Raw genomic sequence first — 14,698 nt, 5'->3', positions numbered from 1 at the left:
AACTTCCGCATTCAACTCGGGAACCTCAGCTGCCCAAAGCGCAGTAGCCCAATCCAGTGCTCTTCCCGTTAGTAGAGAAATCATGAAATCCACCCTGCTACGGTCATCGGAAAACATAGTACGATTATACGACATATACAGGGACGTCTGAAGTAGAAACCCCTGACATTTGCCAGGTTCCCCGTCGTACCTAGTCGGTAGAGAAATCGGAGGTGTAGGACGAGGACTGACCGTGCTCGGAGTGGTGCCTTCAGCCGCACCAGCGTTGAGTAGCTGCAGGAGTTCATCCATCCGTTTCTCCCATCGCCTCTGTAATTCCGCTGGATCCATGGTAAGGGCGATGTATTCTGTAATGAATACTCGGACAGAGTGGTAAGATCCAATCGCAGAATAGCGATGCTTTATTAGAGTACAGACAAGGGAATAGCTTAATCGTGGTCGGGCGGGCTGTGGTCAAAACCGGGCCAGGCAGAGACAGGCAGAGGTACCAAGGGAGCGGGCTTAGTCGTAGTCGAGGTCACAGGCACAGGATCAGAGAACGGTAATCACTGGGGTAGACAAGTAGAGGATTAAGCAATTCAGTCAAAACAACAAGGCACAGGTCGGATACACGGGTAATCAAAAACAACAACAAACTCTCTCTCTCTCTCTCTCTCTCTCTCTCTCTCTCTCTCTCTCTCTCTCTCTCTCTCTCTCTCTCTCTCTCTCTCTCTCTCTCTCTCTCGGAACAAAACGCTTAGCAAGTCACAATGGAACAATACCTCGCACCGACTGAACTTCTGAGCACACCTTATATCCTACCCTAATTACGGACAGGTGTGCTCAGAACTCAGGTGAACCAGATCGAGTCTGATGACTCCCCCTCTCTGTAGATCGGGGAAGTGTCAGACTCTGTCTAGACCCAGCCAACCCCCGATCACTTACAGTCAGCCACCAATTGTGCAAGTTCTCCCACTTAAAAAGATGAGAGAGGCCTGTAATTTTCATCAAAGGTACACGTCAACTATGACAGACAAATTGAGAATTTTCTTTCCAGAAAATCACATTGTAGGATTTGTTATGAATTTATTTGCAAATTATGGTGGAAAATAAGTATTTGGTCACCTACAAACAAGCAAGATTTCTGGCTCTCACAGACCTGTAACTTCTTCTTTAAGAGGCTCCTCTGTCCTCCACTCATTACCTGTATTAATGGCACCTGTTTGAACTTGTTATCAGTATAAAAGACACCTGTCCACAACCTCAAACAGTCACACTCCAAACTCCACTATGGCCAAGACCAAAGAGCTGTCAAAGGACACCAGAAACAAAATTGTAGACCTGCACCAGGCTGGGAAGACTGAATCTGCAATAGGTAAGCAGCTTGGTTTGAAGAAATCAACTGTGGGAGCAATTATTAGGAAATGGAAGACATACAAGACCACTGATAATCTCCCTCGATCTGGGGCTCCACGCAAGATCTCACCCCGTGGGGTCAAAATGATCACAAGAACGGTGAGCAAAAATCCCAGAACCACACGGGGGGACCTAGTGAATGACCTGCAGAGAGCTGGGACCAAAGTAACAAAGCCTACCATCAATAACACACTATGCCGCCAGGGACTCAAATCCTGCAGTGCCAGATGTGTCCCCCTGCTTAAGCCAGTACATGTCCAGGCCCGTCTGAAGTTTGCTAGAGTGCATTTGAATGATCCAGAAGAGGATTGGGAGAATGTCATATGGTCAGATGAAACCAAAATATAACTTTTTGGTAAAAACTCAACTCGTCGTGTTTGGAGGACAAAGAATGCTGAGTTGCATCCAAAGAACACCATACCTACTGTGAAGCATGGGGGTGGAAACATCATGCTTTGGGGCTGTTTTTCTGCAAAGGGACCAGGACGACTGATCCGTGTAAAGGAAAGAATGAATGGGGCCATGTATCGTGAGATTTTGAGTGAAAACCTCCTTCCATCAGCAAGGGCATTGAAGATGAAACGTGGCTGGGTCTTTCAGCATGACAATGATCCCAAACACACCGCCCGGGAAACGAAGGAGTGGCTTCGTAAGAAGCATTTCAAGGTCCTGGAGTGGCCTAGTCAGTCTCCAGATCTCAACCCCATAGAAAATCTTTGGAGGGAGTTGAAAGTCCGTGTTGCCCAGCGACAGCCCCAAAACATCACTGCTCTAGAGGAGATCTGCATGGAGGAATGGGCCAAAATACCAGCAACAGTGTGTGAAAACCTTGTGAAGACTTAGAGAAAACGTTTGACCTGTGTCATTGCCAACAAAGGGTATATAACAAAGTATTGAGAAACTTTTGTTATTGACCAAATACTTATTTTCCACCATAATTTGCAAATAAATTCATTAAAAATCCTACAATGTGATTTTCTGGATTTTTTTTTCTCATTTTGTCTGTCATAGTTGACGTGTACCTATGATGAGAATTACAGGCCTCTCTCATCTTTTTAAGTGGGAGAACTTGCACAATTGGTGGCTGACTAAATACTTTTTATCCCCACTGTATCAGTAGGCTAGCCTACCATTTGTATTATATATTTATACCTTTGCTTATTCGATCTGGTAACAAACATAGGCCTACGGCATTGCAACAATTTCTTTTTTCAAAAACATCTCATCTGTGCTTCAGAAACAAAACGTTGCGCATCTTGACTGTTAACCAATGACCAGTCATCAGCATTGCAAAGGCGGGTGCACATATCCAGATTAGTGACCAGAAAGCGCTTGTTTAATTTTCTTCAGTTTTGCCTGGCAAAAACAGAGTAGCCTACCTACCAGTGGCGGTCGGTGCCGTTTAAGATGAGGGAGGATTATACACTGCTCAAAAAAATAAAGGGAACACTAAAATAACACATCCTAGATCTGAATGAATGAAATAATCTTATTAAAAACTTTTTTCTTTACATAGTTGAATGTGCTGACAACAAAATCACACAAAAATTATCAATGGAAATCAAATTTATCAACCCATGGAGGTCTGGATTTGGAGTCACCCTCAAAATTAAAGTGGAAAACCACACTACAGGCTGATCCAACTTTGATGTAATGTCCTTAAAACAAGTCAGAATGAGACTCAGTAGTGTGTGTGGCCTCCACGTGCCTGTATGACCTCCCTACCATGCCTGGGTATGCTCCTGATGAGGTGGCGGATGGTCTCCTGAGGGATCTCCTCCCAGACCTGGACTAAAGCATCCGCCGACTCCTGGACAGTCTGTGGTGCAACGTGGCGTTGGTGGATGGAGCGAGACATGATGTCCCAGATGTGCTCAATTGGATTCAGGTCTGGGGAACGGGCGGGCCAGTCCATAGCATCAATGCCTTCCTCTTGCAGGAACTGCTGACACACTCCAGCCACATGAGGTCTAGTATTGTCTTGCATTAGGAGGAACCCAGGGCCAACCGCACCAGCATATGGTCTCACAAGGGGTCTGAGGATCTCATCTCGGTACCTAATGGCAGTCAGGCTACCTCTGGCGAGCACATGGAGGGCTGTGCGGCCCCCCAAAGAAATGCCTCCCCACACCATGACTGACCCACCGCCAAACCGGTCATGCTGGAGGATGTTGCAGGCAGCAGAATGTTCTCCACGGCGTCTCCAGACTCTGTCACGTCTGTCACGTGCTCAGTGTGAACCTGCTTTCATCTGTGAAGAGCACAGGGCGCCAGTAGCGAATTTGCCAATCTTGGTGTTCTCTGGCAAATGCCAAACGTCCTGCACGGTGTTGGGCTGTAAGCACAACCCCCACCTTTGGACGTCGGGCCCTCATACCACCCTCATGGAGTCTGTTTCTGACCGTTTGAGCTGACACATGCACATTTGTGGCCTACTGGAGGTCATTTTGCAGGGCTCTGGCAATGCTCCTCCTTGCACAAAGGCGGAGGTAGCAGTCCTGCTGCTGGGTTGTTGCCCTCCTACGGCCTCCTCCACGTCTCCTGATGTACTGGCCTGTCTCCTGGTAGTGCCTCCATGCTCTGGACACTACGCTGACAGACACAGCAAACCTTCTTGCCACAGCTCGCATTGATGTGCCATCCTGGATGAGCTGCACTACCTGAGCCACTTGTGTGGGTTGTAGACTCCGTCTCATGCTACCACTAAAGTGAAAGCACCGCCAGCATTCAAAAGTGACCAAAACATCAGCCAGGAAGCATAGGAACTGAGAAGTGGTCTGTGGTCACCACCTGCAAAACCAGTCCTTTATTGGGGGTGTCTTGCTAATTGCCTATAATTTCCACCTGTTGTCTATTCCATTTGCACAACAGCATGTGACATTTATTGTCAATCAGTGTTGCTTCCTAAGTGGACAGTTTGATTTCATAGAAGTGTGATTGACTTGGAGTTACATTGTGTTGTTTAAGTGTTCCCTTTATTTCTTTGAGCAGTGTATATATTTTTTATGAGCATGGCCTTATTTCTATTAATGGATGCCAAGGGAAGCCAGGCTTCCCCAAATATTTAACCAATAAAAAAAAGTAAAAAACCATATGTATCTTTCGCCTCTGTATTTTCATAATTTTCCGTCAATTCGCAAGTGGCTGAATCTCAACTGAGAAATCAGTGAGGGAAACAGCACCCCACTGTCTCAGTATGTGTAGCCCATGTATCTGATGCTGTCTGGACCAAAATATATGTTGCCGCCGTAGCATTTGATTGATTGATGCCAGCAAGAATTTGGCCTCCCTTTGTTAAATAAAATATACAAGAATTAGCCAATCAGCGTTCAGCTGGCCAGTTTGAATTTGGCTTCAGACCAATCAAATCACTTCTTAAGCAAAACTTCATTTTCTTTTCTAAGCCATGGATGAAGATGGGGATTTGGACTTGTGGTTTTGACTTAATTCTCTGTACAGGCCAATTATTCTGATCGAACCATGTTGTGCCACTGGCCTGAGACAATTGAAGTTCAATATGTAGCCTAGATAACGTTAACTAGCTAGCTAGCTTTCTTAGCTGGTTCATTGTTGCCCATGCGAGGAACTTAGGCAAGTAGCAAGCATTTTAGCTAGGTAGCCTAGGACAACAAAACTAAAAATGTACAGTATGACAGAGGCATAGACCGTTTTGCCAACATGAAAAAGAGGAGGATGGCATTGGCGTTCAACTAGTCTACAAGTAGGGTGAGTCAAAAATGTTTGCACACACACACACAGAAGTCCGTACCATGGACAGCCACATTATATTTAGCGACATTGATTGGACTAAATTGTTTTTGGTATCTTTAAGTTGACTTTCAGTGTATTAAACTAAGCATACATAGCCTTGTTGATTTGATCATGTTTAAATGTTTAAGTTAAAATGGTGCTGAAATAGCGGAGGCAGTGCTCCTGTTGTGTTTGTGCTGACTTGCGGTAACTCTGTGGTTTTAAATCAGTAGTTGTTTAGTAAACTGTCGAAAACATTAACTTGCTTGACCATGCTGCAGGTGATATCATTTTTTGTTGCATTAAATATTTGCTTTGTGGACTTCCCCGGACAGATGTTGGTCTCTGATTTTGTGATGAAACAAACGTATGTGTAGTTTAATTTATTCCGCCACTGAGTGACTGTTGTCTTTTCGTCTTAATTTAATTTAATATGCCATTTAGCAGACGCTTTTATCCAAAGTGACTTACAGTCATGCGTCTTCACAGTCTTATTGTATATCACGGTGGCGTATGAACGAGTGGATTATTGTGGTGAGGTGGTGATGAAGGAGTCAGGCGCAGGAGGGTAAATCACAGAATAACAGGCTTTAATCCGCAAAATAAAAGGTTTACGCAGAAATGCGTCAAACACACCCCAGGGCACAAAACAGAAGCACTGGAAAAATACTCCCGTCAATACACGAGCTTCACAATAAACAATCACCCACACAGACAAGGAAGCAGAGCGAACACTTATTTTACATTATTTAGCAGACACTCTTATCCAGAGCGACTTACAGTTAGTGAGTGCATACATTTTTCATACTGGCCCCCCGTGGGAAACGAACCCACAACCTTGGCGTTGCAAGCGCCATGCTCTACCAACTGAGCTACAGGGGACTACATACCATGCCTAATGAGGGAATAAGGACCAGGTGTGTGTGATTGAAGACAAGACAAATGGAGTGATGATAAATGGATCGGCAGTAGCTAGTAAGCCGGTGACGCCGAACGCTGAAACCTGTCCAAACAAGGAGGGGAGACAGCCTCGGCGGAAGTCGTGACAGTTATAGAGCAAACAATGCAATTATCACAACATAGGTTGTAATATGGCTTTTTTACTGGCTTGGCTTCCTCAGTGATTTTACTACGCACCTCTACTGTTTCTATTACAGCATATTGGAAGACTCATTCATATTCCATTCACCCATAACAATATAACATCAATAGGTTTAGGTTACTACATGATACTCAAATTTTCCCTATACCCATCATGAGGTTGCTACAACCTAATCAATGAATGAATGGTTACAACGTAGGTCCACAGGTCAAGAGAGAATTTGAGAAATCAAGGTGACAGACAGTGACACATTCAATACCGCCTTGCACACTCTTGCCTGCATCTAGCTGATCTAGTGTGTAATCATTAGTTCAACAAACAAGAGTTGCAAACAAGTTACTATTGGACAAATTCAGGTATGTTTATCCCCGCTTTGTTCCGTTTGCTTTCGTTTTAAGAAAAATATTCAACAGAATTGGCAGAATGAATACACCCCTGATCACATGCAAACACAGTTCACTTTCATAGCAGCATGATCACTTTGCTTGTTAATTCCTTCTCACATCTACACCCTCTCCTCCTCTCACCTTTTCCCTTCGCTTGTGGACTTCAGTGCATAACACATCAGCTGTCTGTGACCAGGCAAAAAAAAACTTTCCAAGGAAAACCAAATCATCACCACTAACCGCTACACACAGCCTACATCATTGTCACCATATTAGTTAATGTCATAGTCAACATAGCTACTAGATAGAACAAATGCATTAGTAAACCCTCTACAATCATGCAGCACAGTGTACAGTCAGCAAGCAGTTTAGCAGTTACACCGGCGGGCCCCGGTGGCAATACCTTGACTTGGCAACCATCGCAACCCTCTCTGTTTGTGAAGATGGCGCCGGAGGGGATGGCTGCCGTTTTATGGACTCTTAACCAACCGTGCTATTTTGTGTGTTTTTTTCGCATTGTTTGTAACTTATTTTGTACATAATGTTGCTGCTACAGTCTCTTATGCCCGAAAAGAGCTTCTGGACATCAGAACAGCGATTACTCACCTTGAACTGGACTAATACTTTTTCTTTAATGAGTCAGACGAGATGGATTTTCTCCAAACACCCGACAGGGCTCTCATCCCCGTCATTCGCAGTAGAAAGAAAATGAGATATCGCGGAAGGAGATCGGGGTGCTTGGTAAGGAGCCGGCGACGAGTGTCTAATCTGCCTTTGCCATCAATACTATTGGCCAACTTACAATCGCTTGATAGTAAAGTGGACAAACTACAGGCACGAATATCCTACCAACGGGACATTTAAAACTGCAATATCTTATGTTTCACCGAGTCGTGGCTAAACGAAGACATGAATAACATACAGCTGGCAGGTTATAAACTGTATCGGCAGGATAGAACAGCAGCCTCTGGTAAGACAAGGGGTGGCGGTCTATGTATATTTGTAAACAACAGCTGGTGCATGTTATCTAAGGAAGTCTTGTGGTTTTGCTCTCCTGAGGTAGAGTATCTCATGATAAGCTGTAGACCACACTATCTACCAAAAGAGTTTTCATCTATATTCTTCGTAGCTGTCTATTTACCACCACAAACCGATGCTGGCACTAAGACCGCACTCAATGAACTGTATACGGCCATAAACAAAAAGGAAAATGCTCATCCAGAAGCGGCGCTCCTAGTGGCCGGGGACTTTAATGCAGGGAAACTTAAATCCGTTTTACCTCATTTCTACCAGCATGTTAAATGTGCAACCAGAGGAAAAAAAATTCCAGACCACCTTTACTCACACACAGAGACGCGTACAAAGCTCTCCCTCGCCCTCCATTTGGCAAATCTGAACATAATTATATCCTCCTGATTCCTGCTTACAAGCAAAAACTAAAGCAGGAAGTACCAGTGACTCTGCCAATAAAAAAGTGGTGAGATGAAGCAAATGCTAAGCTACAGGACTGTTTTGCTAGCACAGACTGGGATATGTTCCGGGATTCTTCCGATGGCATTGAGGAGTACACCACATCAGTCACTGGCTTCATTAAAAAGTGCATCGATGACGTCGTCCCCACAGTGACTGCACATACATACCCCAACCAGAAGCCATGGATTACAGGCAACATCCGCACTGAGTTAAAGGATAGAGCTGCCGCTTTCAAGGAGCGGGACTCTAACCCGGAAGCTTATAAGAAATCCCGCAATGCCCTCCGACGAACCATCAAACAGGCAAAGCGTCAATACAGGACTAAGATCGAATCGTACTACACAGGCTACGACGCTCATCGGATGTGGCAGGGCTTGCAAACTATTACAGACTACAAAGGGAAGCACAGCCACGAGCTGCCCAGTGACACTAGCCTACCAGACGAGCTAAATTACATCTCAAATCAAATCAAATCAAATTGTATTGGTCACATGCGCCGAATACAACAGGTGCAGACATTACAGTGAAATGCTTACTTACAGCCCTTAACCAACAGTGCATTTATTTTTAACAAAAAAAGTAAAATAAAACAACAACAAAAAAAGTGTTGAGAAAAAAAGAGCAGAAGTAAAATAAAATAACAGTAGGGAGGCTATATATACAGGGGGGTACCGGTGCAGAGTCAATGTGCGGGGGCACCGGCTAGTTGAGGTAGTTGAAGTAATATGTACATGTGGGTAGAGTTAAAGTGACTATGCATAAATAATTAACAGAGTAGCAGCAGCGTAAAAAGGATGGGGTGGGGGGGCAGTGCAAATAGTCCGGGTAGCCATGATTAGCTGTTCAGGAGTCTTATGGCTTGGGGGTAGAAGCTGTTGAGAAGTCTTTTGGACCTAGACCTTTTGGACATCTATGCTCGCTTCGAGGCAAGTAACACTGAAACATGCATGAGAGCATCAGCTGTTCTGGACGAATGTGTGATCACGCTCTCCATAGCCGATGTGAGTAAGACCTTTAAACAGGTCAACATTCACAAGGCCGCAGGGCCAGACGGATTACCAGGACATGTACTCTGAGCATGCGCTAACCAACTGGCAAGTGTCTTCACTAACATTTTCAACCTCTCCCTGTCTGAGTCTTTAATACCAACATGTTTCAAGCAGACCACCATAGTTCCTGTGCCCAAGAACACTAAGGTAACCTGCCAAAATTTGCATACCGCCCCAACAGATCCACAGATGATGCAATCTCTATTGCGCTCCACACTGCCCTTTCACACCTGGACAAAAGGAACACCTATGTGAGAATGCAATTCATTGACTACCGCTCAGTGTTCAACACCATAGTGCCCTCAAAGCTCATCACTAAGCTAAGGACCATGGGACTAAACACCTCCCTCTGCAACTGAATCCTGGACTTCCTGACAGGCCGCCCCCAGGTGGTAAATGTAAGTAACAACACATCCGCCACGCTGATCCTCAACACGGGGGCAACTCAGGGGTGCGTGCTCAATCCCCTCCTGTACTCCCTGTTCACTCATGACTGCATGGCCAGGCACGACTCCAACACCATCATTAAGTTTGCCGATGACATAACAGTGGTAGGCCTCATCACCAACAACGACAATATAGCCTATAGGGAGGAGGTCAGAGACCTGGCCGTGTGGTGCCAGGACAACAACCTCTCCCTCAACGTGATCAAGACAAAGGAGATGATTGTGGACTACAGGAATAAGAAGAGGACCGAGCACGCCCCCATTTTCATCGACAGGGCTGTAGTGGAGCAGGTTGAGAGCTTCAAGTTCCTTGGTGTCCACATCACCAACAAACTATCATGGCTCAAGCACACCAAGACAGTCGTGAAGAGGGCATGACAAAACCTATTCCCCCTAAAGAGACTGAAAAGATTTGGCATGGGTCCTTAGATCCTCATAAGGTTCTACAGCTGCACTATCGAGAGCATCCTGACTGGTTGCATCAACGCCTGGTATGGCAACTGCTCGGCCTCCGACCGCAAGGCACTACAGAGGGTAGTGCATACGGCCCAGTACATCACTGGGGCCAAGCTTCCTGCCATTCAGGACCTCTATACCAGGCGGTGTCAGAGGAAGGCCCTAAAAATGGTCAAAGACTCCAGCCACCCTAGTCATAGACTGTTCTCTCTGCTACCGCACGGCAAGCGGTACCGGAGCACCAAGTCTAGGTCCAAGAGGCTTCTAAACAGCTTCTACCCCCAAGCCATAAGACTCCTGAACATCTAATCAAATGGCTACCCAGACTATTTGCATTGCCCCCCCCTCCCCCCTTTTACGCTGCTGCTACTCTCTGTTTATTATCTATGCATAGTCACTTTAATAACTCTACCTACATGTACATATTACCTCATTTATACCCTGATGAAGACAGCTTGTCTGTCGAAACGTTGGTTATTAGGATATTAAATTATTGCATCTGAGCTCCTAGAGTGTGCGGCTTTCCTTTTATTTTTCACACATTACCTCAATTACCTCACACATTGACTCGGTACCGGTTCCCCCTGTATATAGCCTCGCTATTGTTATTTTTACTGCTGCTCTTTAGTTGTATATAAGAGGTCATACAATACGTTTTGTAGTGATTCCTATGTTGTTGATGTAAAGAATATATGTTGGTCTGTGGTGTGTAATGAGGAGCAAACAGACACTGCACTTGACACATTTATGAAATTGCTTATTCCAGTTACTAATAAGCATGCACCCATTATGAAAATGACTGTAAAAACTGTTAAATCCCTGTGGATTGATGAGGAATTGAAAAATTGTATGGTTGAGAGGGATGAGAGGGATGAGGCAAAAGGAATGGCAAATAAGTCTGGCTGCACAACCGATTGGCAAACGTAGTGCAAATTGAGAAATCATGTGACTAAACTGAATAAAAAGAAGAAGAAACAACACTGAAACAAGGATAAATGACATAAAGAATGATAGTAAAAAGCTTTGGAGCACCTTAAATTAAATTTTGGGAAGAAAGACAAACTCAGCTCCATCATTCATTGAATCAGATGGCTCATTCACCACAAAACCAACTGATATTGCCAACTACTTTAATAATTTTTTCATTGGCAAGATTAGCAAACTTAGGCATGACATGCCAGTAACAATTGCTGACCTACACATCCAAGTATATCTGACCAAATTATGAAAGACAAGCATTGTAATTTTGAATTCCGTAAAGTGAGTGTGGAAGAGGTGAACAAATTATTGTTGTCTATTAACAATGACAAGCCACCAGGGTCTGACAACTTGGATGGAAAATTGCTGAGGAGAATAGCGGATGATATTGCCACTCCTATTTGCCATATTTTCAATTTAAGCCTACTAGAATGTGTGTGCCCCCAGGCTTGGAGGGAAGCAAAATTCCGCTACCTAAGAATAGTAAAGCCCCCTTTACTTGCTCAAACAGCCGACCAATTAGCCTGTTACCAACCCTTAGTAAACTATAGGAAAAAATTGTTTGACCAGATACAATGCTATTTTACTGTAAACAAATTGACAACAAACTTTCAGCATGCTTATAGAGAAGGACATTCAACAAGCACAGCACTTACACAAATGACTGATGATTGGCTGAGAGAAATTGATGATTAAAAGATTGTGGGGGCAGTTTTGTTAGACTTTAATGCAGCTTTTGACATTATCGATCATAGTCTGCTGCTGGAAAAACATATGTGTTATGACTTTACACCCCCTGATATAATGTGGATAAAGAGTTACTTGTCTAACAGAACACAGAGGGTGTTCTTTAATGGAAGCCTCTCAAACATAATCCAGGTAGAATCAGGAATTCCCCAGGGCAGCTGTCTAGGCCCCTTGCTTTTTTCCATCTTTACTAAAGACATGCCACTGGCTTTGAGTAAAGCCAGTGTGTCTATGTATGCAGATGACTCAACACTATACACGTCAGCTACTACAGCAACTAAAATAACTGCAACACTTAACAAAGAGTTGCAGTTAGTTTCGGAATTGGTGGCAAGGAATGTTAGTCCTGAATATTTCCAAAACTAAAAGTATTGTATTTGGGTCAAATCATTCACTAATCCCTAAACCTCAACTACATCTCGTAATGAATAATGTGGAAATTGAGCAAGTTGAGGTGACTAAACTGCTTGGAGTAACCCTGGATTGTAGACTGTCATGGTCAAAGCATATTGATACAACAGTAGCTAAAATGGGGAGAAGTATGTCCATAATTAAGCGCTGCTCTGCCTTCTTAACAACACTATCAACAAGGCAGGTCCTACAGGCTCTAGTTTTGTCGCACCTAGACTACTGTTCAGTAGTGTGGTCAGGTGCCACAAAGAGGGACTTGGGAAAATTGCAGTTGGCTCAGAACAGGGCAGCATGGCTGGCCCTTAAAAGTACACAGAGTACTAACATTGATGACATGCATGTCAGTCTCTCCTGGCTCAGACTGGAAGAGAGATTGACTTCATCACTTCTTGTTTTTGTGAGAGGTGTCAACGAGTTGAATGTACTGAGCTGCCTGTTTGGAATACTGGCACACAGCTTGGACACCCATGCATACCCCACAAGACATGCCATCAGAGGTCTCTTCACAGTCTCCAAGTCCAGAACGGACTATGGGATGCACACAGTGCTACATAGAGCCATGACTACATGGAACTCTATTCCACATTTACATTTTTTAATTTTAGTCATTTAGCAGACGCTCTTATCCAGAGCGACTTACAGTTAGTGAGTGCATACATTTTTTTTCATACTGGTCCCCCGTGGAGAACGAACCCACAACTACCAACTGAGCTACACTGGACTGTAGGTAACTGATGTAAGCAGTAGAATCAGATTTAAAAAACAGGTAAAAATACACCTTGTGGAACAGCGGGGACTGTGAAGAGACACACACACAGTCACATACACACATACATATAGACACTCACTCTACACACACGTACACATGGATGTTGTATTGTAAATATGTGATAGTGGAGTAGTGGCCTGAGGGAACACACTAAATGTATTGGGTAAAGTGTTATGAAATATAATGTCATGTAATATTTGAAATTGTATATAACTGCCTTAATGTTGCAGGACCCCAGGAAGAGTAGCTGCTGCCTTGGCATTTTTTTGTGATTTATTTTGGTATTCTTTCTTAAAACTGCGTTGTTGGTTAAGAGCTTGTAAGTAAGCATTTCACTGTAAGGTCTACACCTGTTGTATTCGGCGCATGTGACAAATAAAATTTGATTTGATTTGTTTCAGCCGGGTGTTTGAGTAGGCTAAAATAGCTAGCTGTATTCGCTAGCGAAGTAAGTGAGAGTGGGGGAAAAAATACAGTGAAACATAGCTAGCTCTCTCTCTCGCTTCTCCTTCATTTTTGAATAAATTAATTTGTTCAAAACTGTTCAACTATTGTCTTTCTCTCGCTTTGTGTCAACTGCAGCAAAGTGGAGTCGCAATTCAACAGCTCAGACACGAGACGTATGTTTTAAAATGTATTTTACCTTTATTTAACTAGGCAAGTCAGTTAAAAACAAATTCTTATTTAGAATGACGGCCTACACCGGCCAAACCCGGACGGCGCTGGGCCAATTGTGCGCCGCCCTATGGGACTCCCAATCACGGCCGGTTGTGAAACAGCCTGGAATCGAACCAGGGGGTTTGTAGCGACGCCTCAAGCACTGAGATGCAGTGCCTTAGACCGCTGCGCCACTCGGGAGCCCATGTGGCAGGGTCTACAGACAATCACGGACTACAAAAAGAAAACCAGCCACGTCGCCGACACCGACGTCTCGCAGACAAGCTAAACACCTTCTTCGCCCGCTTTGAGGATAACAGTGCCACTGACGAGGCCCACTACCAAGGACTGTGGCCTCGCCTTCTCCATGGCCAACGTGATTAAGACATTTAAGCATGTTAACCCCCGCAAGGCTGCCGGCCCAGACGGCATCCCTAGCCGCGTCCTCATGTGGGAACAGCTGTCTGGTGTGTTTATGGACATATTCAATCTCTCCCTTTCCCAGTCTGCTGTTCCCACATGCTTCAAGATGGCCACCATTGTTCCTGTACCCAAGAAAGCAAAGGTAACTAAACTAAATGACTATCGCCCTGTAGCACTCACCTCTGTCATCATGAAGTGCTTTGAGAGACTTGTCAAGGATCATATCACCTCTATCTTACCTGTCACCCTAGACCCACTTCAATTTGCTTACCGCCTCAATAGATCCACAGACGATGCAATCGCCATCACACTGCACACTGCCCTATCCCATCTGGACAAGAGGAATACCTATGTAAGAATGCTGTTCATTGACTATAGCTCAGCATTCAACACCATAGTACCCTCCAAGCTCATCATTAAGCTCGAGGCCCTGGGTCTGAACCCTGCCCTGTGCAACTGGGTCCTGGACTTTCTGACGGGCCGCCCCCAGGTGGTGAAGGTAGGAAACAACTTCTCCACTTCGCTAATCCTCAACACTGGGGCCCCACAAGGGTGCATGCTCAGCCCCCTCCTGTACTCCATGTTCACCCATGACTGCGTGGCCAAGCACGCCTCCAACTCAATCATCAAGTTTGCAGACGACACAACAGTAGTAG

Source organism: Coregonus clupeaformis, chromosome 16, assembly GCF_020615455.1.
Source record: "Coregonus clupeaformis isolate EN_2021a chromosome 16, ASM2061545v1, whole genome shotgun sequence".
Taxonomy (NCBI): domain Eukaryota; kingdom Metazoa; phylum Chordata; class Actinopteri; order Salmoniformes; family Salmonidae; genus Coregonus; species Coregonus clupeaformis.
The sequence above is the reverse complement of the archived record's forward strand: the minus strand, read 5'-3'. Positions refer to the sequence as shown.